The sequence below is a fragment of the Dendrobates tinctorius genome, unplaced genomic scaffold (assembly GCF_039654945.1).
Source record: "Dendrobates tinctorius isolate UK_male_01 unplaced genomic scaffold, ASM3965494v1 ptg000022l, whole genome shotgun sequence".
Lineage (NCBI taxonomy): Eukaryota > Metazoa > Chordata > Amphibia > Anura > Dendrobatidae > Dendrobates > Dendrobates tinctorius.
In genome coordinates, this window is record NW_027361690.1 from 27,894,849 (window position 1) to 27,910,587 (window position 15,739).

Genomic DNA, 15,739 nt, shown 5'->3' on the forward strand with positions numbered 1-15,739 from the left:
TTGGCTTCACACATCCCACAGCCCCCCATAGCTCCTAAAATGAACATAGCCATGAACGGAGGATAGGCATCAGAAGGCGGTAAACAGCCTCTTTTAGGAAAAGTAAACAGAGACAAAAATCTTTACTTTGAGTGAGCTGATAATAGCCCATGAGAGCAGCAGAAAGCCCCACTTAATACCCTTCAGGATAAGGTCATGGCAGGGTTGCGTGTCCTGTACACTAGTAGTGCTGCTCTAACATCACAGACAGTCATCCTAGCATTGTGAGCCATTCAAGGGATTTATGGGGCACTTTACTGTGGCTGAAGGCTATGAAAATTGAAGGGTACAAGTGAGCATCAGATTACAACCTAAGGACACGTTTATTTGTACCTTTGAAAAGGTGAGCAGAAAGCTTTTAAACATTCCTTCATTTTAAAAAGGACATCATTTGGTCTGCACAGTCATATGGAGGAAGTCACCAAAAAAAAAAAATATTACATTCCTTCCCGAGGCGGCAGGACATTCCAGCCATCAATGTGAATTTACTTCTTGCACATATGATAATGACCTTTTGCAGTGATATATAGTGGGTTCTCTCAATAGAATATACTTTAATTTTTGGTTTTCAATATCTGTGTTTGCAGTCAGTGAATTGATGCCCGAAAACCTGATCAGATTTACCCTTGCACTACTGTTCTGCTTGTGCAGGCGACCATAGTTTCTGTCCAAGTGCGATCCGTCAAAACATCGGGTCACACTTGGACCAATGTAAGGCCGGTTTCACACGTCAGTGGCTCCGGTACGTGTAGTGACAGTTTCCTCACGTACCGGAGACACTGACACACGTAGACATTAAAATGAATGGTTCTCTGCACATGTCAGCGCAGGGGCGTAACTAGAACTGATTGGGCCCCATAGCAAACTTTTAAACGGGGCCCCCTCAAAGACGCACCCCCTTCAAGACGCACCCCCTTCAAGACGCACCCCCTTCAAGACGCACCCCCTTCAAGACGCACCCCCTTCAAGACGCACCCCCTTCCCGATAATGCATACTAGAGTTGGCTGAGTGGCTGGCCTGGCATTAATTAAGCTGAGACAGTGAGGGCTGCCTGCCTTCCTCCGCGCAAACCGACCTCCAGGAACTACATTTCCCAGAGGTCCCTACGGCAGGCAGCTCTGCAAAGAGCTAATAGACAGCGAGGGCTCAGGGAAGGGGCGGGACTGAACTAGTCTGAAGCAATACACTGGCTGCAGGCAGGGAGGCGGGCCCAATATGTGCTTTGCTCCACACAGCAGGCACAGAAATGCAGCGTAGGCTGCAAAATCATAGTGTACATTTTTTTTCCATCGGGGCCCCGGATCCCCTACACAACACACACCGGGCCGGCGGGCCCCCAAGGCAGCGTTGGCCACAGCACCCGCCGGAGCGCCGCAGTAATGTACTGTATATACTCGTGTATAAGCCGACCCGTGTATAAGCCGACCCCCCCAATTTTGTCTCAATAAACTGGGAAAACTTACTGACTCGCGTATAAGCCTAGGGTGGAAAATGCCGAAGCTACTGGTAAATTTCAAAAATAAAATGGGCCCCATAAGATGCTCCATAAAGTTCATGATGGGTTTCATAAGATGCTCCATACAAAAATATGCCTAATAGTGCTGCACAGTGAATAATGGTGGCCCTATAACATGCTCCATAATAACATATGCCCCATATAATGCTGCAGTGATTGGTGGCCCCTTATAATGCTGCACATTGATTGGTGGCCCCTTGTAATGCTGCACAGTGATTAATGTCCCCTTGTAATGCTGCACAGTGATTAGTGGCCCCTTGTAATGCTGCAGTGACTAGTGGCCCCTTGTAATGCTGAACAGTGATTAGTGGCCCCTTGTAATGCACAGTGATTATTGGCCCCTTGTAATGCTGAACAGTGATTACTGGCCCCTTGTAATGCTGCACGGTCATTAGTGGCCCCTTATAATGCTGCTGCCGCTGTCTCAATTAAAGAAAAAAAAAACCTACATACTCACCTCGTCTCTGCTGCTGCAGCTGCTGCTCCTCAGCGTTGCCGGCCCTGCACAGTGACTGTTCAGGCAGAGGGCGCCTGCTAACTACGTCATGGCGCCCTCTGACCTGAACTTCACTGCCAGAGGAAGCAAGACAGCAGAGCGATGTGCAGCGGTGGAACAGGGGACAGGTGAATATGGCTCCCTCCGTTATACTCACCTCTCCTGCATGTCTCTTGCAGCCTCCCCCCCCTGCTTATTCCATCTCAGCGCTGTTCTTCCTACCTTTCAGTGTCCACGTGGTGCTGCTAATTACATATGCGCATATGTAATGAGCCGCTCATTACATATGCACATATGTAATGAGCGGCCACTGAAAGCAGGACGAACAGTGCTGAGAAGATGGAATAAGCAAATGGGGGCTGCAAGAGACATGCAGGAGAGGTGAGTATGTACTTAATTGCACTATTGCACTACCCGGGTAGCGCCGATCGGAGCCGGGGACCCGGGCCCCTATATAGGCTGGGCCCCAAAGCAACCGCTTCGGCTGCTACCCCGGTAGTTACGCTAGTGTGTCAGCGTGTTTTCACGGACACACGGTCTGTGTGCAAAACACACTGACATGTCAGTGTTTGTGGGAGCGCACAGTCCATGAACACGTGCAAACGGAGAACAGTTCGGACTGCTGCTGGGAAGAAGCGCTACTGTAAGCGCTGTTCCCCGGCGGCTGGTGCTGAACGCAGCTGTCATTCTTTTCTCCTGCTCTGCCCGCAACAGCGCGAGCAGGAGAGAATGAATGAAAACCCGACTTTGGGTCCCTCTGTTTGTGAACCAACCCGGCAAAGCTCACAGCAATAGCAAGGTGTTATTTTAACCCCTTATTAACCACACTTGCCACAGCTACAGGGCAAGTGGGAAGAACCCGACAAAGCTCCAGAATAGGCGCATCTAATAGATGCGCATTTTCTGGGCAGCTGCGGGCTTCTGTTTTTAGGATGGGGGGGCCCAAGATCAATGGCCCCTTATCAGCCTGAGAATAGCAGTCCCCAGCTGTGAACTTTGCCGGGTTGGTTCACAAACAGAGGGGGACCCCACGTCAGGTTTTCATTCTTTCTCTCCTGCTCACTGTTGCCGGCAGAGCAGGAGAGAAGAATGACAGCCGTATTCAGCACCAGCCGCAGGAGAACAGAGCTTACTGTAGCGCTTCTTCCCCGGTGGCCGTCCGTGTGGTCCTAATGTGGCACATGGTTGCCACACGTGAGCCACACAGATGCACCACGTATCGACACGGATAGCTCCAGTACCGTTTTTTCCGGTACCGGAATTATCTGGACATGTGAGACTGCCCTTATTCAATGATGCAGTGCACATGTCCGATTTGCATCTGATAATCCGATGGCATTTGCCCATTCATGTCTATGGGTCCGTGGAAAACATCGGACCGCACTAGGAAAACAATAGAGTGCAGTCCAATTTTCACAGACAGACTTGGGGTAAGTTCACACTAGGCTTTTCTCAGCGTTTTTTTTCTCTGCAGCAAAATCTGGCAGGAAAGCGGCTGCAGAAAAAAGCAGGTTTTCCTTGTTTTTCTCCGTTTTTCTGATGCGTTTTTGTGGCATTTTTGACATACTAGATTTATCTCTTGTGCATGCTGATAAAGTTTAGTGTTGACAAAAAAAGTCCTATTCCATAGAATCAGGTTTCGGCACAAAAAACGCAGCAAAACATGATACCTGCATTTTTGTTGCATTTTTTTCAGCGCTTTTCACCACCCATTCAAGTCAATGAGTGAAAAACGCTGAAAAAGCACTGAAAAAAGCGCTGAAAGATGTGACATGCTCTATGTCCAAAAAAAACATGCAGAGCACAATATACTGATGACAAAAAAAACCCAAAACAATGTGTGTGCATGAGATTTCTAAAATCTCACAGGTTTTGCTGGTACTTATAAAGGGAACCTGTCAGCAGGATTGTGCACAGTAACCTACAGACAATGTCAGGTCGGCGCCGTTACACTGATTAGGCCGGAGTCACACTACAGCGAGATACGGCCGAGTCTCGCAGGTTAAAACCAAGCTCTGGCACCAGGACTCCGGAGCAGAGTGTGCAGCTCCATGTATTGCTGTGCGGCTGCACACTCCGCTCCGGAGTGCCGGCGCCAGAGCTTGGTTTTAACCTGCGAGACTCGGCCGTATTACGCTGTGTGTGATCCCGGCCTTACAATGATACCTGGGAGATGAAATCCATCTTGTTGTGGTTTCGTAATCTTTATTTTCAGTTTTGTGGTAATGAGATTTTACTTCATTTCCTTTCCGCGGACATCCCTACTATCATCATGGGCGACTTCAACATCCCCATTGACACTTCCCTCTCAGCTGCCACTAAACTTCTATCTCTCACTTCCTCCTTCGGCCTCACTCAATGGTCTTCTACAGCCACCCACAAAGATGGCCACACACTGGACCTCATCTTCACCCGCCTCTGCTCCCTATCTAACCTCTCTAACTCACCTCTTCCTCTCTCTGACCACAACCTGCTCACATTCTCTTCCCTCTTCACTCCATGTCTACAATCCCCACCCCACAAACTTTCACACCCTCGCAGGAATCTTAAACACCTTGACCTACACTCATTCTCCGAATCCCTCCTCCCTCTTACAGATATAAGTTCCTTACACAATGCGGATGACGCTGCCGCTCTATATAACACCACAATAGCTGTAGCTTTGGAATCCGCTGCCCCACTTACACATACCAAAACTCGCAAAATCAACAGACAGCCCTGGCACACCAGCCTGACCAAAGAGCTGAGGCGAGCTTCCAGGGCTGCTGAGCGCAGATGGAAAAGATCCCACTCCAACGAGCATTTCATCGCATTCAAACAGTCCCTCACTACTTTCAAGACCACACTCGCCACAGCTAAACAAACCTACTTCTCATCTCTCATATCCTCCCTGTCTCACAACCCTAAACAGTTATTCAACACCTTCAATTCTCTCCTCCGCCCCCCAGCACCTCCTCCCTCCCCACTCATCTCAGCTGAAGACTTTGCCTCATTTTTCAAGCAGAAAATTGATAACATCAGGGACAGTTTTGGTCAACAACCCCCAGAGCCCTTCCTCCCGACTTCCCAGCCCTCCACCTTCAAAACCAACTTCTCCACCATTACAGAAGATCGACTCTCCACTCTACTCTCAAGATCACATCTCACCACCTGTGCACTCGACCCGATCCCATCCCACTTCATCCCAAACCTCACCACAGTCTTCATCCGAACCCTAACCCATCTCTTCAACCTATCACTAACAACTGGTGTTTTCCCCTCAAGCTTTAAACATGCCTCCATCACACCTATCCTCAAAAAGCCCTCTCTTGACCCATCCTCTGTATCTAGCTATCGCCCTATATCACTTCTCCCATACGCCTCCAAGCTACTGGAACAACACGTCTACCTTGAACTGTCCTCCCATCTCTCTTCTTGCTCCCTCTTCGACCGCTTACAATCTGGCTTCCGGTCACACCACTCCACTGAAACTGCCCTTACTAAGGTCACCAATGACCTCTTAACTGCCAAGAGCAAGCGACACTACTCTGTCCTCCTCCTCCTGGACCTGTCGGCTGCCTTTGACACAGTGGACCATTCCCTATTATTACAGACCCTCTCATCCCTCGGCATCACAGACTTGGCCCTCTCCTGGATCTCATCATACCTAACAGACCGGACATTCAGCGTCTCCCACTCACACACCACCTCCTCACCTCGCCCCCTATCTGTCGGAGTCCCACAAGGTTCAGTCCTAGGGCCCCTGCTGTTCTCTATTTACACCTTTGGCCTGGGACAGCTCATAGAATCTCATGGCTTTCAGTATCATCTTTATGCTGATGACACACAGATCTACATCTCTGGACCAGATATCACCTCCCTACTAACCAGAATCCCTCAATGTCTGTCCACTATTTCATCCTTCTTCTCCACTAGATATCTGAAACTCAACATGGACAAAACAGAATTCATCATGTTTCCCCCATCTCACGTGACCCCCCCTACGAACCTATCAATTACAGTAAATGACTGCCCACTCTCCCCAGTCCCACAAGCTCGCTGCCTCGGAGTAATCCTTGACGCTGATCTTGCCTTCAAACCACATATCCAAACCCTTTCCACTTCCTGCCGACTTCAACTCAAAAATATTTCACGCATCCGTTCATTCCTCACCCAAGAATCTGCAAAAACCCTAGTCCATGCCCTCATCATCTCTCGCCTTGACTACTGCAACCTCATGCTCTGCGGCCTCCCCTCAAACACTCTCGCACCCCTCCAATCTATTCTAAACTCTGCTGCCCGACTAATCCACCTGTCCCCCCGCTATTCCCCAGCTTCTCCCCTCTGTCAATCCCTTCACTGGCTCCCAATTGCCCAGAGACTCCATTACAAAACCCTAACCATGACATACAAAGCCATCCACAACTTGTCTCCTCCATACATCTGTGACCTCGTCTCCCGGTACTTTCCTGCACGCAACCTCCGATCCTCACAAGATCTCCTTCTCTACTCCCCTCTTATCTCCTCTTCCCACAATCGCATACAAGATTTCTCTCGCGCATCACCCCTACTCTGGAACTCTCTACCACAACATATCAGACTCTCACCTACCATCGAAACCTTCAAAAAGAGCCTGAAGACCCACCTCTTCCGACAAGCCTATAACCTGCAGTAACCACCGATCGACCAAACCGCTGCACGACCAGCTCTACCCTCGCCTACTGTATTATCACCCATCCCTTGAAGATTGTGAGCCCTCGCGGGCAGGGTTCTCTCTCCTCCTGTACCAGTTATGACTTGTATTGTTTAAGATTATTGTACTTGTTTTTATGTATACCCCTCCTCACATGTAAAGCGCCATGGAATAAATGGCGCTATAACAATAAATAATAATAATAATGAGATTCTCATGCCCTAAGGCGGGGCTGGGGTATGTGGTGCTCTGATTAGGTATTCATAATGCAGACTACTGACAGGTCACTGATCCCTCACTGACCGCCCCCTAGTTTGCATAATGAATATCTGTATATACTTAAAAAAACAACAAAAAAACGCTTCTGGAGGCACGTGCCGGCCATGGCACCTGCACTGCAGCATAATTGCATGGTTACTGTGCACTTAATCCCTTTTGCAGATTTACTTGAGCGAGGAAAAAAAAAGTAAAGTAATTTTGAAAATGGCACCCTGGGCGTCTGCGCAGTAGCAGCTATAGGTTTGTATAGAGATTCCATACCTGCTGTGGCCCTACTACTAAGGGCAACGGCCAGGAACGCGTAAGAACGCTACACGATTTTACAACTTGTCTGGACTATTTTTTTTTAAAAGAATGAAATAAAGAAGAAATTTTTATTGAAATTCAGTTTGCTGATCCAATTTTTTTTTTCTAATTCATCCGATGATCAAACAGAATCTGGATCCTACTGCAGTATCAGGGGGGTATCTAATACACGGTGAGGCACTATTCCCCTCTTTTTTTTTTTGTTTGTTACTGGTGGGCCCTTGGCACCCCAGTCTGACACTGGGTATATATGGCTTACTTCTGAAGAAAGAACAAGCTGTAAGAATTCTGAAGTGTACAGGGCTATACTTTCTGCTCAGATTCATCAAAACGCAGCAGGGTTGATTGGACGGCGCTTCACAGTACAGATGGACAATGACCCAAAATAAATTTCCATAGTAGCCCAGCAGTTTTTTTTTTAAGGTAAAGAAGTGGAATATTCTGCAATGGCCGAGGCAATCACAAATCTCAACCTTATCGAGCATGCATTTCCATTTCCAGATTTCTAGATTTCATTGCCTGCTAAGGATTCTGTCTACAGAGTATTAAAAATAACTTTTTATTTCTGGTAAAGTTAATTTGTCCAATTACTTTTGAGCCCCTGAAATGAGGAGGCTTTGTAGAAAAAGCATTGCACAAGATATTTTTGTTCACCAGCTTTAATAAAACCTGAAAGTCTACATTTTAATTGCATCTCGGTTGTTTCATTTTAAATAATAGTGTCATGCAGAGTCTAAACCACGAACAGTTGGTCACTGTACAAACATTTCTTGGACCTAACTTAGGGTACCGTTACACTTAGCGATGCACCAGCGATCCCGACAACGATATGGATCGCTGGTGCATCGCTAAGTGGTCGCTAGTGAGCTGCCACACAAGCAGATCTCACCAGCGACATCGCTGGGGTCGGGGGTCGCTACTTACCTGTCAGACGCGGCGATCCTGACGTTCTCCCGCCCGCATCCACGCGTCGCTCGACGGCGCCACAGGAAGCGCCCGATGAGAAATGATCCAGGACCTTCTCGCGCGATCAGCGATAACCAGCAGGGGAGCCGGTCGGAGGTAAGTATCACATGTAGCGATATCGCTAGCAATATCGCTGCTACGTCACAAAATCTGTGACTTTACAGCGATATTGCTAGCGATATTGCAGTGTGTAACGGGGGCTTTAGACTTTTAAGTTGGGCTAAAAAAACTTGCATCCAGAGGCGTCACAAAAAACTTCATGTGAGATTCCAGCCTAAGCTTTTGGAGAAGGGTGTAACTTCTGACACCTATCACTAAGCTACAGGTTTTGTACAGTGCTGCCATTCTCAGATGCTCCACTGACTCCCCACTCCCCATGTGCAAGTTTAACCTGTAGCGATGTCTGAGGACACACATTACAGGGTTAATTGCGTCACCTTCGGTGTAGAAGATCACCGCTATTAAACAAGCACCGTCTCCAACAACAAAAAAACAGTTCTGGTATGGATGTTCCCTAGAGGTGTGGCTTTTAATCCATAAATTGCAATACAAGTTTTAACAGGCAAGTCTGGTCTGTCACCAGGAGTTTAGTAATTAATAAAAAAGTCTCTTTTTCCAAATGGTTTATGAGAGATGCATGTGAGCAAAAGCACCACTCTCTGCTCTGCAAAGATATCCATCCACTTGGTGATCCCTTTTCTGTTGCATCCAATTAAAAGAAGCCTATAGGCCAAGAGTACACATAAACATAACATTCCTGAAGTCATGTTTCAACTTCAGTGATGTTCTCAGAAGTGCAGATAGCAGTGTGGAATAGGTAGAAAACAGGAAGATGCACTAATCATGCCAGAGCCGTCTTCAGAGGAACAGAAAATAAACTACTGGAGCAGCAGCATTCAGGATCGTCACAAAGGAAAGCAAGGTTCGCTGCTCGCCTAAACTCCTTTCCATCATTAACCTTTTCAGGGGCAGGAGCAGAAGATAGAGCATCTCTTTTTAAAATTGCAATTTATTAAGTAGACTACATTTGATTACCTTTATCCAGGGTTGTCACCAGGAATTTCAGGGCCCCGTACTGGCAAAATTTTCGAGCACCCTTGAGACCCCTTGAAAACTCTACTTCTGCACCACATCCTCACCAATCACACATTAACAGTTCCCAGCAGACACCGCAATCACATACATAGCCATAAGCTTTTGTTTTGGCCAAAAGATTTTTTTAAGCTGCCACCACGACAAGGTAGACTCTCTTGGCAGGGCCCTACTCTACTCTAACCTAGTAAAAATTTCTTAAACCATCCAATACTCTTTTTAGGTAAATTTGTATTTATTTTTCCTCAAGGCAACGTGTCACATACAGTTTTTAAAATGAACAATAATACCACATACAAGGAAGAAATACCATCACAACAAGACCAGACCACATATTACCATGACAACGACCGAATAATATCACATTCCAGGGACAAATACTGCCACTCCGTACTTCGACCACATATTACCACCACACAGTAGTTGAATAATACCACATACCACAAGAAACAAATACCGTCATACCATAACCAGACCACATATTGCCACTACATAGTGACCGAATACAATACTGATCATTAATAAAAAAAAACAATACTAATATTATCATAAGTGCCATTATACAAAGGAGCTCCTCTGTACATAGTATACAGTGTATAGTGTCCGTGTACAGGTAATACAGTGATCACTGGCAGGGGTGCCACCAGGGATTTCAGGGCCCCATACTGGCAACAATTTCAGGGCCCCCTTGAGACTCCGCCAGGCTCCACCCTATCTCTGCCTCCACCCCACAAACCTTTCACAGTTCCACCGTCCACTCTTGTAAAAACTCCACTTCTGCACAATGTCGTCACCAAACATTATCAGTTTCCATCGAACACCACATCACATACATAGCCAGCAGCTTTTGTTTGGGCCAAAAGATTTTTTTCAGCCGCCACCACAACAAGGTAGACTCTTTTGGGACGGTTAGACCAGGTTCAGATTACGTTAGGGCAGTCCGCTCAACGTATGTGCATTAAACGGACTACGCTAACGCAACTGCCTTTTTTGGATCGAGTTATGCGATCACGCTAGCAGTGACAGACCCTCGAACACTGCAGACCGCGTCCGAGGGTCCATCACAGCATGACAGCACATTGCTAACGCATGCCAATTAGGACATGCGTTAGTGATGTGCCACGTTACGGCAGTCTATGGCAGCTGTTGTGAATTCTCTCTGGCTTCCCTCTGGTGATTACTGAAGGTAGTGGAGCTGGTCAGATTGACAGAGGGGTTGCGAGTTCTCTTTCTGGGCTCCCTCTGGTGGTTACTGGAGGTAGTGGAGCTGATCTGATTGACAGAGGCTTACCACCTGATAATGAGGAAGACGATCGGAGATCTGGGGTTTCTGATTGGGATTTAAGACAGCTGACTCCCTCTATCCCTGCTGGTGATTTTCTTCCTGTTCCCTGCATAGTTCAGCTAAGTGGTTCATTTGCTATCCCTGCTTTGTGCGTCAGCCAGCCCCGGCTGGGGCTGTGCTGAATCACCGCACATATGTAAGGCTAGTTTCACACTAGCGTTTATGAGCGCAGCGACGGCCTGCGCACGGTTGCCGCTAAGCCCCGCCCCATGCCGCGCCTCCACCGGTAGCTCCGCCTACCGGCGCATGACGCTGCATGTGCCCTGCATCCCCTCTCTTTGTCACTGGGGGCGCAGGCCCTGCGCAGTATGCGTTTGGCGGCGCATGCGTCCTTTTGACGGTGTGCTGACCTGCGCCAAACGCAACCTGCTGCAGTTTGGTTGCGCCAGCGCACCGTCAAAAAGGCACATGCGCCGCCAATCGCATACTGCGCACGGCCTGCGCCCCCAGTGATAAAGATAGGGGACGCAGGGCGCATGCAGCGTCATGCGCCGGTAGGCGGAGCTACCGGCGGAGGCGCGGCAGGGGGCGGGGCTTAGCGGCGGCCGTGTGAAACTAGCCTTACTGCTTGTGCCAGTTTGTTTTGTCCCCTGTTAGATTGGTCTCTTTTTGCTTTGCTTTCAGAATATACCACAGTGCTGATATAATGGGGGAAAAAGTCGTGCGACTTCAGTGTTTTTTGTGCATCATACGTGTTGGACTTTTTGCAGGGTTTTTTGCGTGATTGCAGACAGTGTCTTTCCTTTCCTGTCTAGTCAGTGTGGGCCCCATCATTTGCTCAGTTTATTTTCCTGCCTGCGTTCGTGTTTTAATGTTGTCTCACCGACAATATATGTTTGGGGTCTATCTATTCCTTTGGGGTCTGGCTCCGGGGCAGTTTAGATTTCCCCTTTCTTGCTTTAGGCTTAGTTAGCTCTCCGGCTGTGCCGAGGTGTCTAGGATCATCGTAGGTATGCTTCACAGCTACTGCTATTCGTGTGGATAGGATCAGGGGTCTGCAATCCGCTTAGTTACCAACCTATCTGGTTTTCTGTGGCTTAGCCTGGGCCTGCTATCCTCCTCGGTGACCCATTCATAAAAGGCAGCGTTATCGGATGCATTAATGCCGCGGTGTAACGCAATCCGTTAGATGGACTGCCATAACACAATGTGAACCCGGCCTAATACTCTGTTCTAACCTATTCAAAATTTCTTTAAATATCCAATACTCTTTTTAGGTATATTATTTATTTTTCTTTAAGGGAATCGGTCATTTAAAAAAAAATGTATGTGACATACATTTTTTTTAAATGACCAATAATACCACATACAAGGGAAAAATACCGTCATGCCAAGGGCAGACCACATATTAACACCACATAATGACCTATAATACCACATTTAAGGGACAAATATAATCATGCCATGACCAGACCACATATTACCACCACATAGTGACCGTATATAATACTACATACAAGGAACAAATCCAGCCCCACCATGGTCAGACCACATATTACCACCACATGGTGACCAATAATACCACATACAAGGAACAAATATCACACCATGGCCGGACCACATATTACCACCATATAGTGACCGTATAATACCAAATACAAGAAAGACCGCCACACAATGACCAGACAAAATATTACCACCATATAGTAAACGGATAACAACGGCAAACTGAAAGGATCTGCCAATTAATGTTCCACTGTTGAACAGAAAAAACAGTGCATGTGTTGCTCTCTCCATTCATTCCTTTAGGAACTCCAAAAATTTCAGAAAGACCCTTGTGGGACCTTTATGTATGTAACATAGATGATATATCCTATCAATATGCCATAAATATCCTTGATGGGACAAACTTTCAAATTACATGATCAAGATGTACACATAGCTCTGACTAAAGTACAAGTGTATGTGTACACTAATATTACCGATTCTACCCCCATAAAGTGGCCATATTGTGCTCAGATAACAGGTCTGTGCAGTCAGACAGCAGGGGATTATTACGCTCTGGACTTTACAGAAGTCTACGGCACTAATCAGACCGTTATTGGGAGAGGTAACAAGGACCTTTCTGCTATCTTCACTAGTCTTTGTTAGTGGATACTTGGAAACAATTCTGAAGCTTTTTTTTGCATTGTGTCATTCCTCTGTTATTTCTCCTGAAAATCTATAAATACATAATTGCCTTAAGTTGTCCGTCATCATCTTCCGTCTGGATGTCCTCGAATCCCACAATCCACTGCGCTGCACCGGAAGTACGCCAACCGCCATTTTGGAACACCCAAGTGATGCCGCTCAGATCCAGGACGCAGCTGCGATCCCGAAACGCCGCTGCAATCTCGACCGCCGCTCGGATCCAGGCCACCGTTGCAATCCTGATCACCGCTGTGATCCCAGCTGCCGCTCGGATCCAGGCCGCTGCTGCGGTCCTGACCGCCGCTGGGATCCCAGCTGCCACTCGGATCCAGGCCACCGCTGTGATCCCAACTGCCGCTCGGACCCAAGCTGTCGCTGCGATCCCGACCGCAGCTGGGATCCTGGCCGCTGCTTGGATCCCAACCACCGCTCAGATCTCAGCTGCTGCTTGGATCCAGGCTGCCGCTGCGATCACGAGGCTGTGAAAGGGGTGTAACGAGGGGGTATAACGAGAGGGGTGTAATGAAGGTGGTATGAGAGGGTGTAATGAGGGGGTGTAATGAGGGGGGAGTAATGAGAGGGATGCCGCCACCGAACCCCTGCCAGGACCCACTGCCTAACTACCTGCGCCGGATCCCGCCGCTGCCTGCCCATCCACCTCTGTGCAGTTACAGCTGGCAGGAAAGACCGCGGCTTGAGGTCTGTGCTGGAGATTGGGTGTGGCCACCCTCTGGTGGCGCCACACAGCATCTCCAGCACAGGCCGCAAAACACAGTCTTTCCTGCCGGTTGTGACTGCACGGAAGTGGGTGGGCCGCCACCCCCAGCGCCACAAAGCTGCCCCCATCGTGATGTTACTGCCCTCCCAATGAGATAGCATCTGGGACACATCTAGTATATGAATAAACTGACAAATGTCTGATACCATTCATCTGTGTTCCTACCAGTCTAACTTTGGCTGATCACTGCCGACAGTATCCGACTGTATGGATGCATCTTATATAGAAGGGGAATGGAAATCCCTAGGTGGCAATTAGGCCTGGGGTACAGATTTTGCAATGCGACTGACTGATTGTAACCATTGAGTGAGAATTACATCGCATGCAGTAAATTGCTTTGTTCACCAGCTGTAGAGCTTTAGGTAAGATCAGGTAGTTTTGTCTGCTTAGGCCAGGTGATATACACACATTTCCAAGAGTAACAACAGAGGACCTGCAAAACAAAGGCACTATATATTAAAGTGGCTGTACACTACTAGGACAGGCCCTTCTTGGTCAAAATGTTGGCTCTGATAAAATAATAAAGCCTGTGCTCATCTCTCGTACTGGAGTCAATCCAGCAGTCGCTCTCCCCGAGGCTCCCGTGTAGTGTTGTGTCACACATGTAACAGTTTGTGATAATATAATGAGACCTCAGCGACCATAAAAAACAGACCTGATAATCAGCGGAGACCCTGAACGCACTTTTCTCTAAGCCTACGTATAGTGAAATAAGCGCTGTCTAGCTGCACGGACTATTCCATCCATTATATAAAGACCATAATGAGAAATACAGTATGTTAATGCAGAAATACTGGATCCCGCCTGTGCTCTGAAGTTGTTCACACACTGCTTTTTTTGCCAGTTTTCTGCTATAATGAAATGCAGAGTATTGGCAGGAAAAATGCTGCACATTATGTGCATTTTTCAAGCACTCATTTAAAAAGGTAAAAGAAATGCAGCAAAAACACTGAAAGAATTGACACGCTGCAATTTTTTAAATACACACAAGGGCTCAGAAACGCAAGGAAAGTAGGAATCAGTCCTACCGGTAATGGTATTTCCAGGAGTCCATCATGACAACACCACCAGGAGGTTGTCCTTCTTATCCTTGATAGGGACAGGAACACAGAAGAGGTTAAATAGCCCCACCCTTCAGTGATTTTCTAAGTACCACACCAGGATGGATGCAACGCAATTTAATTGAACTTCCTTCTACACATGTTACATCACATATCAGACTGGAAGTCCAAGGGAGGGTATATAAAGGGTGCTGTCATGATGGACTCGTGGAAATACCATTACAGGTAGGACTAATTCCTACTTTCCAGGACATCCCTCCTGACAGCACCACCAGGAGAATTACCAAATTACTCCACCTAGAGTGGGATTACAGCCTGAAGGCTGTTTGATGATTTGCTGTAATGTTTAATTTATAATGTTCACAAAACGTATTAAATTTAGACCAGGTTGCGACCTTGCATATCTGATCCATAGATGCTCCCACGCTCTCTGCCCATGAGGCAGAAACGGCTCTTAGAGAATGGGCCCTAAGGTTTTCTGGTGGAGTCTCCCCTGCCGACACATACAGTATGCTGCACTGATAGTTGACTTCAACCAAATAGCCAGGGTAGCTTTTGATGCCTTCTTTCCTGTTTTGCCTGCCATTTGGATAAATAGATTAGAGTCTACTCTCCAGTCTTTTGTAAGTTCTAAGTATTGGAGAATGGCTCTTAACGTCCAAGAGGTGGAGAGAGCGTTCTTTCTCATTGTTGTAATTCTGGCAGAAAGCAGATAGTACTATTTCTTGACTAAGGTGGAAGTCTGTAACCACCTTGGGAAGAAAGGCCGGATTTAATTTTAAGACGATGCAGTCCTCTTGGATCTTTAAATATGGATGATATATAGACAGGGCCTGAATCTCCCCTATGCGTCTAGCAGTAGTTATTGCTAGTAGGAAGAGGGTTTTGAATGTCACTGATCTTAAGAGGGCCTGCTCTAGTGGTTCATATGGATCCTTGCGTAGCTCATTTAGGACCAAGCTGAGATCCCAAAGTGGTATCGAGCTAAGGATTGTGGGTCTCATACGCTGTGTGGCTTTTATGAACCTCACTACCCAGGGATGATTGGCTAGTGGAAA

At 47.3% G+C, this 15,739-nt stretch overlaps 1 protein-coding gene across 17 annotated transcripts in view; it reads right to left on the reverse strand.

Moving 5' to 3' along the window:
- The window catches only part of BNC1 (basonuclin zinc finger protein 1), a 329,666-nt gene that overhangs the window by 38,877 nt on the left and 275,050 nt on the right, over positions 1 to 15,739 (reverse strand). The gene's annotated exons all lie outside the window — the stretch shown is intronic.